The sequence below is a fragment of the Amblyraja radiata genome, chromosome 30, assembly GCF_010909765.2.
Source record: "Amblyraja radiata isolate CabotCenter1 chromosome 30, sAmbRad1.1.pri, whole genome shotgun sequence".
NCBI lineage: Eukaryota > Metazoa > Chordata > Chondrichthyes > Rajiformes > Rajidae > Amblyraja > Amblyraja radiata.
Genome location: NC_045985.1, coordinates 7,317,501 through 7,331,460, shown reverse-complemented (window position 1 = coordinate 7,331,460; position 13,960 = coordinate 7,317,501). Strand labels below are relative to the sequence as shown.

Sequence of the window (13,960 nt, the reverse complement as noted above, 5' to 3'; positions counted from 1 at the left end):
GGATCCAGCGAATGGAGCAGCAACAGAAACAGAAGATTTCTGGAGTTCTGGTGAGGCTTTTAAGTTTCGATTTCCTGATCTTGTGTAGATTTGATCCCTGTGATGCGTGTAATAATAGGGCAGCGCAGTGACACAAGTAGTGCTGCTGTCTCCTAGTTCTGGTGAGCGGGTTCGATCCTGACCTCGGGTGCTGCCCGTGTGGTTCACGCCTTCTCCCTTTTGCACATTCCTCCAGCATTTTTGTCTACATTAGACAAACTATTGAATTGCCAAAGCAAATAAAACAGGTACGGGCCAAATGTAACCGTTAAAGTCGTGAGGAAACACAGCCAGTGACATTATATATTGATCATCACCTTTTATTTCACACGAACAGTCACACAACCTTCAGTCCAAGATCACATCCCAGTATGCTGAACTGCACCAGATTCTCACTGAGAAAGAGCAGCACACACTGGCGGATATCCGGGAGGAAGAGAAGAAGTTTCTAAATACAATGGAGACAAATCTTGGAACCATTCAAGATAATTTAAAATCTATTCAGGAGGAACTCTTAAAGTTGCAGCAACAGATGGATCAAAAAGACAGTGTGGTGTTTCTGAAGGTGAGGGGTTACACTACAGTTTGGTGAAGTGAAAGCGCAGTCACAAAATGGTGGGTGACATTTCAGAAATAAATGCTGCATTTACCTGTAATTGAGAACTGAGTAAATGTTCCCTCTGTTCCAGCTGTTGTTGTTCAGAAACTAATTGGCCTCCGGCTGAATCTGTGGGATCTCAGGACTGTCTGGCCGGAATGTAGAGAGGTGTTTGTATTATGTGGAGTTTAGAACAATGACAGGCGATCCTATATCTGATCCCAAGGACCACGAATGGACAGAGGGTAGTGAATATCTGGGGTTCTCCAACCAAGAGACTCTGAGAGGTTTTACATGTCAGACATATTTTAAACCCGAGGAGGATATATTTTTGAAAAATCGGGTAATTGTGATAGACGGGAATGAGGCAAAGAGGAGAAGTTCAGTCCTGGGCTAGATCAGCCATGACCACATTGTGGGGATTAACATTGAAATCTAAAATGTGGCGCACACATCAGATTGATCATCTATATCCGGTTCCCATCAGCAGTGGGTGGTCACCTTGAGGGAATTTGCTCTGTTTGTTTTGTCCACCTTGTTTCACCATAGAATGACATCTCATTCTACATCATAGACAGGCCATTTGGCCCATCCTATCCCGTCAAGATTTCTGCTCCATTCATCATCCATCCTATCTATTCTCCACCCGGTAACAATATCCCAAATTCCATGAGCCCTAATGTGTTTACCCCACTGTTAATCCTGGCTAAATTGGACCAGCCAGGACTTCAAAATGGGGTTAAGTTTCAGGGTTTGCTGGGAGATTTGGTCAAATTGCAATTGCTCTCTGGGACAGGCTGCGAGAGATGCCAGGAAGTCTGGAATTTAGATACAATTTGCAAGCAAAGAATGGGAAGCCTTGCAAATCCTGTCAAGCTGGTACAAAATGCATAGAATGGATTGGATGGCTGCAAACCAGACATATACCTTGTAAATAGCTTGTAAATAATGTTGCAGAGTCTGACTCTGCTAAGTGTTGATTGGATGGGGTGTTGGACCTTGTCTGAGAGTTCTGTTCATCAGGGTAAATGTTTCCAAGTTGACTTCATCTTGAAGTCCGTTGTGAATACAATATAACCATATAACCATATAACAATTACAGCACGGAAACAGGCCATCTCGGCCCTACAAGTCCGTGCCGAACAACTTTTTCCCTTAGTCCCACCTGCCTGCACTCATACCATAACCCTCCATTCCCTTCTCATCCATATGCGTATCCAATTTCTTTTTAAATGATACCAACGAACCTGCCGCCACCACTTCCAATGGAAGCTCATTCCACACCGATACCGCCCTCTGAGTAAAGCAGTTCCCCCTCATGTTACCCCTAAACTTCTGTCCCTTAATTCTGAAGTAATGTCCTCTTGTTTGAATCTTCCCTATTCTCAAAGGGAAAATATCCCCTTTATTCTAAGACTGGCCCCTGGTTTTGGATGCCCACCATTGGGAGCATTTTTCCTGCATCAAGCTTGTCCAGTCCTTTTATAATTTTATATGTTTCTATAAGATTCCCCCTCATCCTAAACTCTAGTGAATACAAGCTTGGTTAACCATATAACCATATAACCATATAACAATTACAGCACGGAAACAGGCCATCTCGGCCCTACAAGTCCGCGCCGAACAATTTTTTTCCCTTAGTCCCACCTGCCTGCACTCATACCATAACCCTCCATTCCCTTCTCATCCATATGCCTATCCAATTTATTCTTAAATGATACCAACGAACCTGCCGCCACCACTTCCACTGGAAGCTCATTCCACACCGCTACCACTCTCTGAGTAAAGAAGTTCCCTCTCATGTTACCCCTAAACTTCTGTCCCTTAATTCTGAAGTTATGTCCTCTTGTTTGAATCTACCATATTCTCAAAGGGAAAAGCTTGATCACATCAACTCTGTCTATCCCTCTCATCATTTTAAAGACCTCTATCAAGTCCCCCCTTAACCTTCTGCGCTCCGGAGAATAAAGACCTAACTTATTCAACCTATCTCTAGTTATTTCAATCTTTCCTCATATGACAATCCCGCCATTCCAGGGATCAATCTCATGAACCTACGCTGCACTGCCTCAATCACAAGGATGTCCTTCCTCAAATTAGGAGACCAAACTGTACACAATACTCCAGATGTGGTCTCACCAGAGCCCAAGACAACTGCAGAAGAACCTCTTGACTGCAATACTGAAATCCTCTTGTTATGCAGGCCAACATTCCATCAGCTTTCTTCACTGCCTGCTGCACCTGTAAGCCAACTTTCAGTGACCGGTGTACAAGGACGCTGCACCTCCCCCTTACCCAACCTAACCCTATTGAGATAATAATCTGCCCCCTTAGATACATTATATCCACTGGCACCCCTTCATCCATTTTACTTGTCACATCCTCAAAAAATTCCAGAAGATTAGTCAAGCATGATATCCCTTTCATAAATCCATGTTGACTTGGACTAATCCTTTTACTGCTATTCAAATGCCCCATTATTACATCTTTAATAATTGACTCCAGCATCTTTCCCACCACCAAAGTCAGGCTAACTGGTCTGTAATTCCCCTTTTTCTCTCTCGCTCCTTTCTTGAAAAGTGGGATAACATTAGCTATCCTCCAATCCACAGGAACTGATCCTGAATCTTTTGAACATTGGAAAATAATCACCAATGCGTCCACTATTTCTAGAGCCACCTCCCTGAGGACCCTGGGATGCAGACTATCAGGTCCAGGGGATTTATTATCCTTCAGTCCCATTAGCCTACTCAATACTATTTCTCGCCTAATGAAAATTTCTTTCAGTTCCTCTAACCCTTTAGATCCTCTGTCCTCCAGTACATCTGGGAGATTGTTTGTGTCTTCCTTAGTGAAAACAGATCCGAAGTACCTATTCAACTCTTCTGCCATTTCCTTGTTGCCCATAATAATTGCACCCGTGTCTGCCTTCAAGGAACCCACATTTGACTTTGCTACTCTTTTTCCCTTAACATATCTAAAGAAGCTTTTACTGTCCTTCTTTATATTCCTGGCCAGCTTCCCCTCGTACTTCTTCTTTTCAACCCGTATTTTGTTTCCTTCTGTTGTCCTATGCAAGTTTCCCAATCCTCTGACTTCCGGCTATTCTTTGCTGTGTTATTCATCTTTTCTTTTAGTTTTATTCTATCCCTAACTTCACTTGTCAACCACGGTTGCCTCCTACTCCCCTTAGAATCTTTCTTTATTTTTCGAATGAAATGATCCAGCTTCTTCTGGGTTATGCCCAGAAATCCCTGCCATTGCTGTTCCACCATCATTCCTGCTAGGATTCCTTTCCAGTCTACCTTGGCCAGCTCCCCTCTCATGCCTTCATAGTAGCAATGTTTCAAAATTTTGAGATTTTAAAAATCAAGTCTGCAATTTATCCGATCAGATAAAGCATAAAAAGAAGTTTAATTTGACACCTAATTCTCTTTCATATCTCAAGTATTTAAAAAGTTATGGCCATTTTCATACTCGGAAATTAGCATCTTGTTCCCTATTGATTTTCTATGGACATAACAAAAAAGCTGTGATCGTGGACAGTCAAAAGCCCATCACCTTCTTAAAAATTAAGAGAACTGAATGAAATTTTCAGTTATCATAGATTAAACCATTCTGAAACAAATATAAAATAATCTTACTTGGATGACCTGAAATTAAAGCATACCCAATTGTAGCTAATTTCAAACCTCAATTACTAGATGATAATAATAATAATAATAATAATAATAATGGATGGGATTTATATAGCGCCTTTCTAATACTCAAGGCGCTTTACATCGCAAAGATCTAAACATCTATCATATAACCATATAACCATATAACAATTACAGCACGGAAACAGGCCATCTCGGCCCTACAAATCCGTGCCGAACAACTTTTTTCCCTTAGTCCCACCTGCCTGCACTCATACCATAACCCTCCATTCCCTTCTCATCCATATGCCTATCCAATTTATTTTTAAATGATACCAACGAACCTGCCGCCACCACTTCCACTGGAAGCTCATTCCACACCGCTACCACTCTCTGAGTAAAGAAGTTCCCCCTCAAGTTACCCCTAAACTTCTGTCCCTAACAATGTATTGAATTGTTGTATCATTGGGTTAGGGAAATGCCTGTTATGTATGGGGTTAATCGATATTTGTAATTGGGTGATTAAGAGACAACCCCCGTGTGGTTCGGCCCCTCGAGTTCGCGGGGCATATAAAAGTCCCTGGTCACGAGGCTCAGGGCCCATCTTCTGGAAGAGCGCCCAGGACCAGGTACCATCCTGGAGTGCCTCTGTCTGTGCGAGGCCTAGAGGGCTTGAACAGATAGACGCAGGGATCGAACCCACGGTGGGATATGTACAGTGTGTGATCTGTGACGTGCTTTTGGTAGAATACAATTAATTGATTCAAGTGCTTGATTCAGTGTTTTTACTGAAACTAGACTGGGGGGAAGCTTAGAACCGAGCAATTATCACCGCTTGCATTTAAATTTATCTCTGCTGTTGGCTTCAGTCCCTCCAATGCAAGTGAGGTCCATGTTCTCATGACTGCGTTCCTTTAGGTATTTATTGAAGACCACGTTACATTTCAACTTTGATTATTGGTCTCCCCTTCAATTTGAGATATTATTTCATCCCCACACATTTAAATCCACCGATAATATTAAATTCCCTCTCATCATTCCTGACATCTTCTCCAGATGAAATCCCACGACCTGCCCAGTCTTTTCATTAAGTTCCATCCTCTCAGTTATGACGTCATTCTCATGAACATTCCTTGTGCTTTCCCCCATCGTTCTACATCTCTGCGACAATATCCGCTTTCTCTCTGCATGACAGTGGCGATAAGAGTTGGGAAATGGGAATTATCAGAGGGTTGTAGAAATTTGGTGAATTTCCCGCTATCGGGATGAGGACGGTTCATGTCAGTCAATTGAGATTTGTGTTTTCTTTCTTTCAGGAGGAAGCTGATCGCAAGCGAAGGTAGGACATTGTCTTGACGGAAACATTGTAAGTTTTTGTGGAACAACTCAAAACATTTCTAATGATCAGTTTATAACCAGCTGTTCAATATTTGCAGGTTTCGTGATGAAGCCAAACCACTGTCGGTGGTAGATGAAGCCTTGCCGATTGAAAAGTTTCATTGCCCTGTTTCATTCAACACGGCATTCAAAGAAATATCTGATGACTTCAAGCAAGGTAAAGCTTGTACCTTTTCCATTATTTTTGTTTCTGATATATTTAAGCAATACCTAGATGCAAACGTTAATGGTCTTTTGGACTGAAGGGAAGTTGGAGATACCACTAAACCCATCAGCTGGGAAGCATCACAGAGTCAGACGTTCATACTCTACTGCTTTGGGTGAAATACTGTGGCTATTCATCCTATCTGTGCACCTTATATAGATCTTATACACATCTATAAAGACACCCGGACGGGCTCCAAAGACAAATGTCCCTGCCTGTCCAACGTCTCCTTATAACCCAGTCCTTCAGACCTGATGAAATTATCGTAAATCCTTTTGCACCCTCTCTAATTTGCTAACAACCTTATTTTGTCAAACGTTGTATTTAATATCCTGACCTATGAAATCATGAGTGACAAACACATTCCTCACCACCCTGCCTGTCACTGTTGCATCTTCCATGGCATTGTGTACCTGCAGCCCGAGATCTCTCAGTTCTATAAAGTTCCCCGTTGACTGTGTATGTCCTGCCCTGGTTTGTCTCAGAAAAGTACATCACCTCACCTCCACATGAATAAATCCCACCTGCCGTTCCTGAGCCCATTGGCCCAGTTCACAGGGATCCCATTTACTCTCAGATAACCTTCTTCACTCTCCACAATGTCACCAATTTTAGTTCCATCTGCAAACTGACTAACCGTGCAACCTACATACACGACCAATCGTGTATATAAATAAGGAACAACTGTGGACTCTGTCTCCAGTCTGAAAAACAACCTTCTACAAACATCCTCTGTCTGCGACCTTCAGGTAAATGTTGTATTCCATCGGCTAGTTCACCCCGGATTCCATGAGATCCAACCTTCCAGAGCGGCCTCTCATGCGGTGTGCAGAAGTTGCATTTCTCAGAGGGCAGTGAATATCTGGAATGTTATGCCCAAGATGGTGGTAAAAGTCTGAGTTATTGGATATGTGCAACTTGGCTACAATTAAATATTTGATAGATCTAATATTTAAGATTATGGGGAACTCGCACTGAAGAGGAATTGGTGGCAGCTTAGATCAGCCATGATCACATTGAATGGAGGGGCAAGCCTGAGGAGCGGATCCTAATCCTGCTCCTGTTTTCTTGTGTTCCTATGCTCATGTGTACCGATAAATAGACAGAATTGACACAGAGGAAATGCAGCAAAGATTAACAATACTTGTTCCTGGGACAATGAGTTTGCTGTGCGGGGTGAGATTGAGTAGACTAAGCCTGTGTACTCGAGTGTTCGGGTGTATAGGAGGAGATCTCAGTGAAACACAAAGTTCTGTCGGGGCTCAGTGGGCTGGATGTGGGGAGGATGTTTCCCCTGTCTGAGGGGTGTGGAGAACGGGCACCCTTTCAGAATGTGGGCTGCACCATGTAGGACAGAGATAAGGAGACATTACTGCATGCAGAGACTGGGGAACCTTTGGAATTCCCTGCACAGGTGGCTGTGGAGACTCAGTCATTCAGTGCTCTTGGAGCTGTGAGCCATAGTTGTACATTACAGAATCAGGCCCTTCGGCCCATCATGTCCTTGGCCACCCATTTCCCAGCTTTAATAATCGATTTGCCCACATTACATTGGTATTCTTCTGCACCTCACCTAGATAAGTGCCTCAAATATAATGATTAGATCTCACCACCGCCTCCTCTGTAGCATGTTCCAGATATCACCCACTCTCAGTGTAAAGAAAACTTACTACTCAGAGCCACTTTAAAATTCCTTGCTCTCAAGATCAACCTGCACTCTTGATTTGATATCCCTGCTGCAGCACCGATCTCTGCTGCACTCCACCAGTCACAGACCACCAAGCAGAAAACGCATCCTTCTACCGCTACCTTCTACCTCCAATCACCAAGCCAATTGTGGATCCATTTCACCAGCTCGCCTTGGATCCCACCTGCCTTCACTTTCTGGACCAGCCTTACATGCGCAACATTGTCAAGTCCCTCAGTGAAGTTCATATATTGGTTCACAATGAGATCAGTGTGTTCTTAGCTGTACACATCCATCAAATCCACCCGTGAATCCCTTCTCTTTCAGCGACCCTACAACCACAAGTCTCCACCCATTCTGTCCAACACCCGATCATTCAACCTCTGCTTCCTTCCATGGTCCAAGCCACCCCTCCCTCTCTCTCACCCTCCACTCAAAGAAACAGTGGCAGGTCATCAGGCCCCTCGTGTCTCCCCCCCCCCATTCACTATGATCATGGGATTCCACCCCACGCCTCTATCTCCTCTTTAACAACCTCAAACTACCACTCACCTCTATATCCTCTTCCTCCGATCTGCCTCCATATCTGAATAGCCCGCTTCATTCCTCCATCCCCACCGCAATCTCGCAAGTCTCCTCATTCTCCGCACTCGTCCTCCCCGTCCACACTCCCCCACCTCACAAAATTCCCCTCTCCTTCTCTGGATAAAAACTCTGGGAAAGATGTCTGTTGGCCACCGGATGTGGTTGGGGTGAAACCCCGGGCAAGGTTTCAGTTGTCCGCCCGCCTGTGGCTGAGGCCGAGCGGCTTCTCCCCCGGTCCCGGGGCCGCGCTGCCCGAGTCTCCCCCCGACCCCCGGGGACTCTCTGATTCTCTGCTTCTCCCCCCAGTCTCCGTCACCCTGGATGTGGAAACAGCGCATGCGGAGCTCGAGGTGTCTGAGGATCGGAAGAGGGTGAGACGGACCTGGAACCGGAGGATTCTCCCTGACACCGGGAAGAGGTTTACAGACTGGCTGTGTGTGCTGGGATCGGAGGGATTCACATCGGGGAAACATTACTGGGAGGTGGAGGAGGCGGGGAGTGGGCGTTGGAGTCTGGGAGTCGCCGCAGAGTCTGTGGAGAGGAAGAGTCTGGCCGCACTGACCCCGGAGACTGGAGTCTGGAGCATCGGGCGGCAGAGTTGGTGGGGGGGTGACGAGTTTCAAGCATTCACCTCCCCTCCATCCCATCTCCCCGCCCGTCCCATCCCCGGGAGGGTGGGAGTTTATCTCAGTTACGAGTCCGGGACAGTTTCATTTTACGACGCGGACACCAAGTCCCATCTCCACACCTTCACTGGGAATAAATTCACGGATAAACTTTATCCTTTCTTCTGGACTGGGTATGTAAACAACTGGCTGAGAATCTGCTCCGGTTCCGCTCCGAGTGTGTAAAAAAAAATGTAAATGTGGGAAGAGTGAAATAAACAGCAACTGAAATCAGAGCTGTCTGTCTGTCTGTCGATCCGTTCATTTTAACGCGTTAACCGCGTTCGGCAACGGAACAGAAATTACTTTTGTGAAAATATAAAGATTGAAACAATCTCCCATCCCGCGGGTTCAGCAGCAGCGGCGGGTGGGCGGCGGGTCCTGAGCTCCGGGCTCCCCCGGGTCCTAAACTCCCCCCGAGTAACAACGCGACACAAGCGGTGTTGGTGCGGAATTCAACAGCGGCGTAAAGGCGAGTTTGGGGATAGGTGGAGATAGAAGGGCGGAATAACATCGGAAGTGGTCAAGATCTTACTTTTGATATAGATATAAACTAAAATGTATTTACAAATAAGATCCGACATAATATTTATAGCGGATAGATGGATAGAGGTGTTTTAGAAATTGGTATATATGAGGGAGATTGAATTGAGTTACGCGAAGTGCGTGTAGGTTGGTGTTAGTGTGCGGAGATTGTTGGTCGGCGTAGACTTGATGGACCGAGGGGCTCGTTTCCACTCTGTGTCGTCAAATTAAACAAATTGCGTGCAATTTCACAAAGTGCAAAGTGAGTAACTCAGTTGGTTTCCCCCACGAATGATACCCAAAGCGTTGAGTTACTCCAGCACTTTGTATCCACAAGTACATCCACTTCCTCCCGAATGAGGAAGTTCAAACAGGCTGCCACCTGGCGTCACCTCGTCCGTTACTTAATTCTCCAACACATTGCACAACACCGTATCATGCAAACTATTTGTGCGTATCCTTCATTCATTGTTCTATATCTATCTACATCACCGTCTGTATCTCTCGTTTCCCTCTCCCCCCGACTCTCAGTCTGAAGAAGGATCTCCACCCGAAACGTCACCCACTCCTTCTCTCCAGAGATGCTGCCTGACCCGCTGAGTTACTCCAGCACTTTGTGTCTATCCCTCGAAACCTTTCCTTGGTGAGGGGGGGGGTGGCTGAGGGGTGGGAAGGGAGGAGGGTGGGGAAGCGGAGAGGGGAAGAGGGGTGGGGGGGGGTCAAGAGAGGTGAGAAAGGAGGGGAGGGAGAAGAGGAGAGGTTTAGGGGAGGGGGACAAGATGGGATACATCGACAAATAGACAATAGGTGCAGGATGAGGCCATTCGGCCCTTCGAGCCAGTACCGCCATTCAATGTGATCATGGCTGATCATCCACAATCAGTTCCCCGTTCCTGCCTTCTCCCCATATCCTTTGATTCCACCAGCACTAAGTAGCAATGTTACAAAATTTTGAGATTTAAAAAATCAAGTCTGTAATTTATCCCATCAGATAAAGCATAAAAATAAGTTTAATTTGACACCTAATTCACTTTCATATTTAAAAAGTTATGGCCATTTTCATACTCGGAAATTAGCATCTTGTTCCCTATTGATTTTCTATGGACATAACAAAAAAGCTGTGATCGTGAACAGTCAAAAGCCCATAACTTTCTTAAAAATTAAGAGAACTGAATGACATTTTCAGTTATCATAGATTGAAGCATTCTGAAACAAATATAAAATAATCTTACTTGGATGACCTGAAATTAAAGCATATAATTAGTTAGTTACCTAATTGTAGCTAATTTCAGACTTCAATTACTAGATCTAAACATCTATCCATTTCTTAATAAATGATTAATATTTTTAAATAGCCTAAATGTCCAAATAATATTCACAAATAATTCACAATAAAACATGATTTTTAAATCGCATTTACATTAATTTATAGACCAAATGGAAGGAATTTAGTGTTCAATTGCTGTAAATAAATGTCCATTTTAAATCAGCTTTCCAGTGTGTCCCTGTGGAACGCGCTGGTTTGGAACGTTCACATTGCGGTAGTTTTGTGCCCCCAAATGCCCAGAAAAATACTGCGGGATATAATGGGCCCAAAATGAGCTTCTCGCAACATTAAACTTTGTATAAAGGGATCTTAAGAAGCCCTTTTTAATGTAAAAATATACAACCTACCTTCATTATTTGCTCTATGAGACCCTGCGGTTGCTGGTGGTCGCGGGTTTAGAGATTGATTTTTAAACTACTATAACTATTATACGAGGCCTTTAAAACTAATAATAGCTTTTGCGACGGGGTCTTTCAGCGATTTTTCGTTAATAATTAACTAGGCTGAACATCTTCGATTTGAACAGCCTAGAGAAAATCGCGTTTTAAACCCGCCCCCCTTTAAACGGCGCCAAAATCGCGCACACCCGCAGCGGCAGATTTTCAACGACGCTTCAGGTACGCTTTGCAACATACCTACACTAAGGGCTCCACCTAACTCTCTTTTGAACGCATCCAGTGAATCGGCCTCCACTGCCATCTGAGGCAGAGAATTCCACAAATCGGTCACGGCGGCGCAGCGGTAGAGTTGCTGCCTTACAGCGAATGCAGCGCCAGAGACCCGGGTTCGATCCCGACTACGGGCGCTGTCTGTACGGAGTTTGCACGTTCTCCCCCTGACCTGCGTGGGTTTTCTCCGAGATCTTCGGTTTCCTCCCACACTCCACAGACGTGCAGGTTTGTAGGTTAATTGGCTTGGTGAATGTACAAATTGTCCCTAGTGGGTGTAGGATGGTGTTAGTGTGCGGGGATCACTGGTCGGTGTGGATCCGGAGGGCCGAAGGGCCTGTTTCCGTGCTGGATCTCTAAACTAAACGATACTGCCTGTCCCACTAAGTTACTCCAGCATTTTGTGTGTGTGTGTATCTGCGGTTTAAACCAGCATCTGCGGTTCCTTCCTGCATAATATGAATGTGTTGAACGCTGCGCGCTGGTGTGTACACGTGAATACTTCTGTGAATGAAGTTTTATTTTACAACGTGTTCTCTGCTCTCTGGGCTGGCGTTGGCAACGTGCACTGAGACAGACTTCTCTTCATCCATCTTTTATTAAGAAAATGCCAAAACACACAGAAACAGCGGCCGCCTCTGTCAGTGGTGAATCTTCGCCGGTCCCAGGATCACGCGGGGTCTGGAGGGTGGGACGGTTCCCGCTGCCCAGCCCAACTTGGGGAGGGGGTGCTGGGGACTGGACCCAGTGGACATCACCCCCCCCCCCCCACACACACACACACACAACAATCCTCCCCGTGACCTGGGTGGGGGGTAGGGGAGGATCCAGGCGGCATCTCTGGGGAACATGGACAGGGCACAGAGTGCCGGAGTAACTCAGCGGGAAAGGCAGGTCTGAAGAAGGGTCTCGACCCGAAACGTCACCCATTCCTTCTCTCCAGAGATGCTGACCGTCCCGCTGAGTTACTCAAGCTGTTTGTGTCTATCTTTGTGGAATATGGGTGGGAGATGGAGACAAAGTGCCGGAGTAACTCAGCGGGTCAGGCAGCATCTCTGGGGAACATGGAGAGGACACAGAGTGCCGGAGTAACTCAGCGGGTCAGGCAGCCTTAACGCGTGTCAAGGGTTATGGGGAGAAGGCAGGAAAATGGGATTAGGAGGCAGAGATCAGCCATGATTGAATGGTGGAGTGGACTCGATGGGCCGAATGGCCTAATTCTACTCCTATAACGTGTGAGCATCTCTGAAGAGAAAGGAACAGCTGACGGTTTGGGTCGAGACCCTTCTTCAGACTGAATGTGCGGGTGGGGGAGACAAAGCTGGGAGGGTTACTCCAGTCTGGGCTTTGGGGGGTGGGGCGGGGGGGGGGCAGGAATGGGGAGGGGGGAGTGGGGAGTGGGCGTGAATGTGGGGAGATTCCCCGGGTGGTCAGTTGTGTTTCTGCCGTTTCCAGAAGCGTTTGACGTCGGGGTGGCCGGTGGGGGTGACCACCATCAGCCGCTTTGGGGGATTCTCCCACACCAGCACCCCCAGGTCCCGCGCATAGTCACGCATCAACTCAAAGTCCACCTGCGACAGGAACTGGTTGTACAGCACACCTGTGGGGGGAGAGAGAGAGAGGGGGGGGGAGTGAAGTGGGTGGGGGGAAGTAAGGAGGGGTACAATGAGAAGGGTGAGATCACCCTAAATTCGACCGTGAGATCTCGAGGCTGCTTTCTGCCCGTCCCTTCTCTCCCCATCCCCATCTACCACCCACTCCCTCTCACCATCCGCCTCCCCTCACCCCCCCCCCCGTCTCCCCTCCCCCTCCCGTCTCCCATCCACCCGTCTCCCCTCAGCCCATCTCCTCATCCCCTCCCCTCTCCCCAACCCCCCTCTCTGCCCTCGCCCCCTCCCCATCCCCCTCTCTCCATCCCCCCCATCCTTCTCCCCGCACCCCACCCTCCTGCCCCGCGCTCCCCCATCCTTGACCCCCCAGCCCCCCCCCCCCAGTCCCCTCCCTCTCCCCATCCCCCACAACCTCTCTCCGGTGCAGCCACCACACGGTGAACTTGCATTCGGTGAACTGTAGCCGGTCACGCTCGAGTTCCCAGAGCCGGCACCTGGTCGGTGATGGTGGGAGGCAGAACCGGGGTCTGTGGGAGACAAACACAGACTGGGTCAACGGGGAAACCACAGAGACCTCCACCCTCACTGCACAAGATCCTGGCCCCTGCAGCACCGGCCGTGACCTGTAGGTGGTGGTGTCGCTCCACGGACTGAGCCTGAGAGAACACACTGAGGGTCATATTGGATCTTCTCAGTCCAACATAGAAGCTTCCCTCACCCTCCACCGAGGAAACCAAGCCACCAGGAACTGCAGGCTCTGGACTCTGTACCAAAAATCACAAAGCGCTGGAGTAACTCAGCGGGTCAAGTAACAGGTGACCCTTCACATAGCGCTGGAGTAACTTAGCGGGTCAGGCAGCATCTGTGGAGAGAAAGGACTACGCAGTTGCAGCATGGGACCCATACACAAATAAAAACATTTCTTCCATGGAACGTGTCCAAAGACAGGCAGCCCGATTTGTTACTAATACCTATGAGAGAGAAGCGAGTGTCACCAAACTACTGAATTCTCTGG

At 47.0% G+C, this 13,960-nt stretch overlaps 1 long non-coding RNA gene across 1 annotated transcript; it reads left to right on the top strand.

Annotated features, from left to right (window-relative positions):
- Positions 1-396: 396 nt before the first annotated feature.
- On the top strand, positions 397-5,744 carry LOC116990110. The gene is made up of 3 exons (XR_004416417.1): positions 397-604; positions 5,592-5,614; positions 5,712-5,744. It is a non-coding gene; the product is annotated as an uncharacterized LOC116990110 (long non-coding RNA).
- The last annotated feature ends 8,216 nt before the right edge of the window (positions 5,745-13,960 follow it).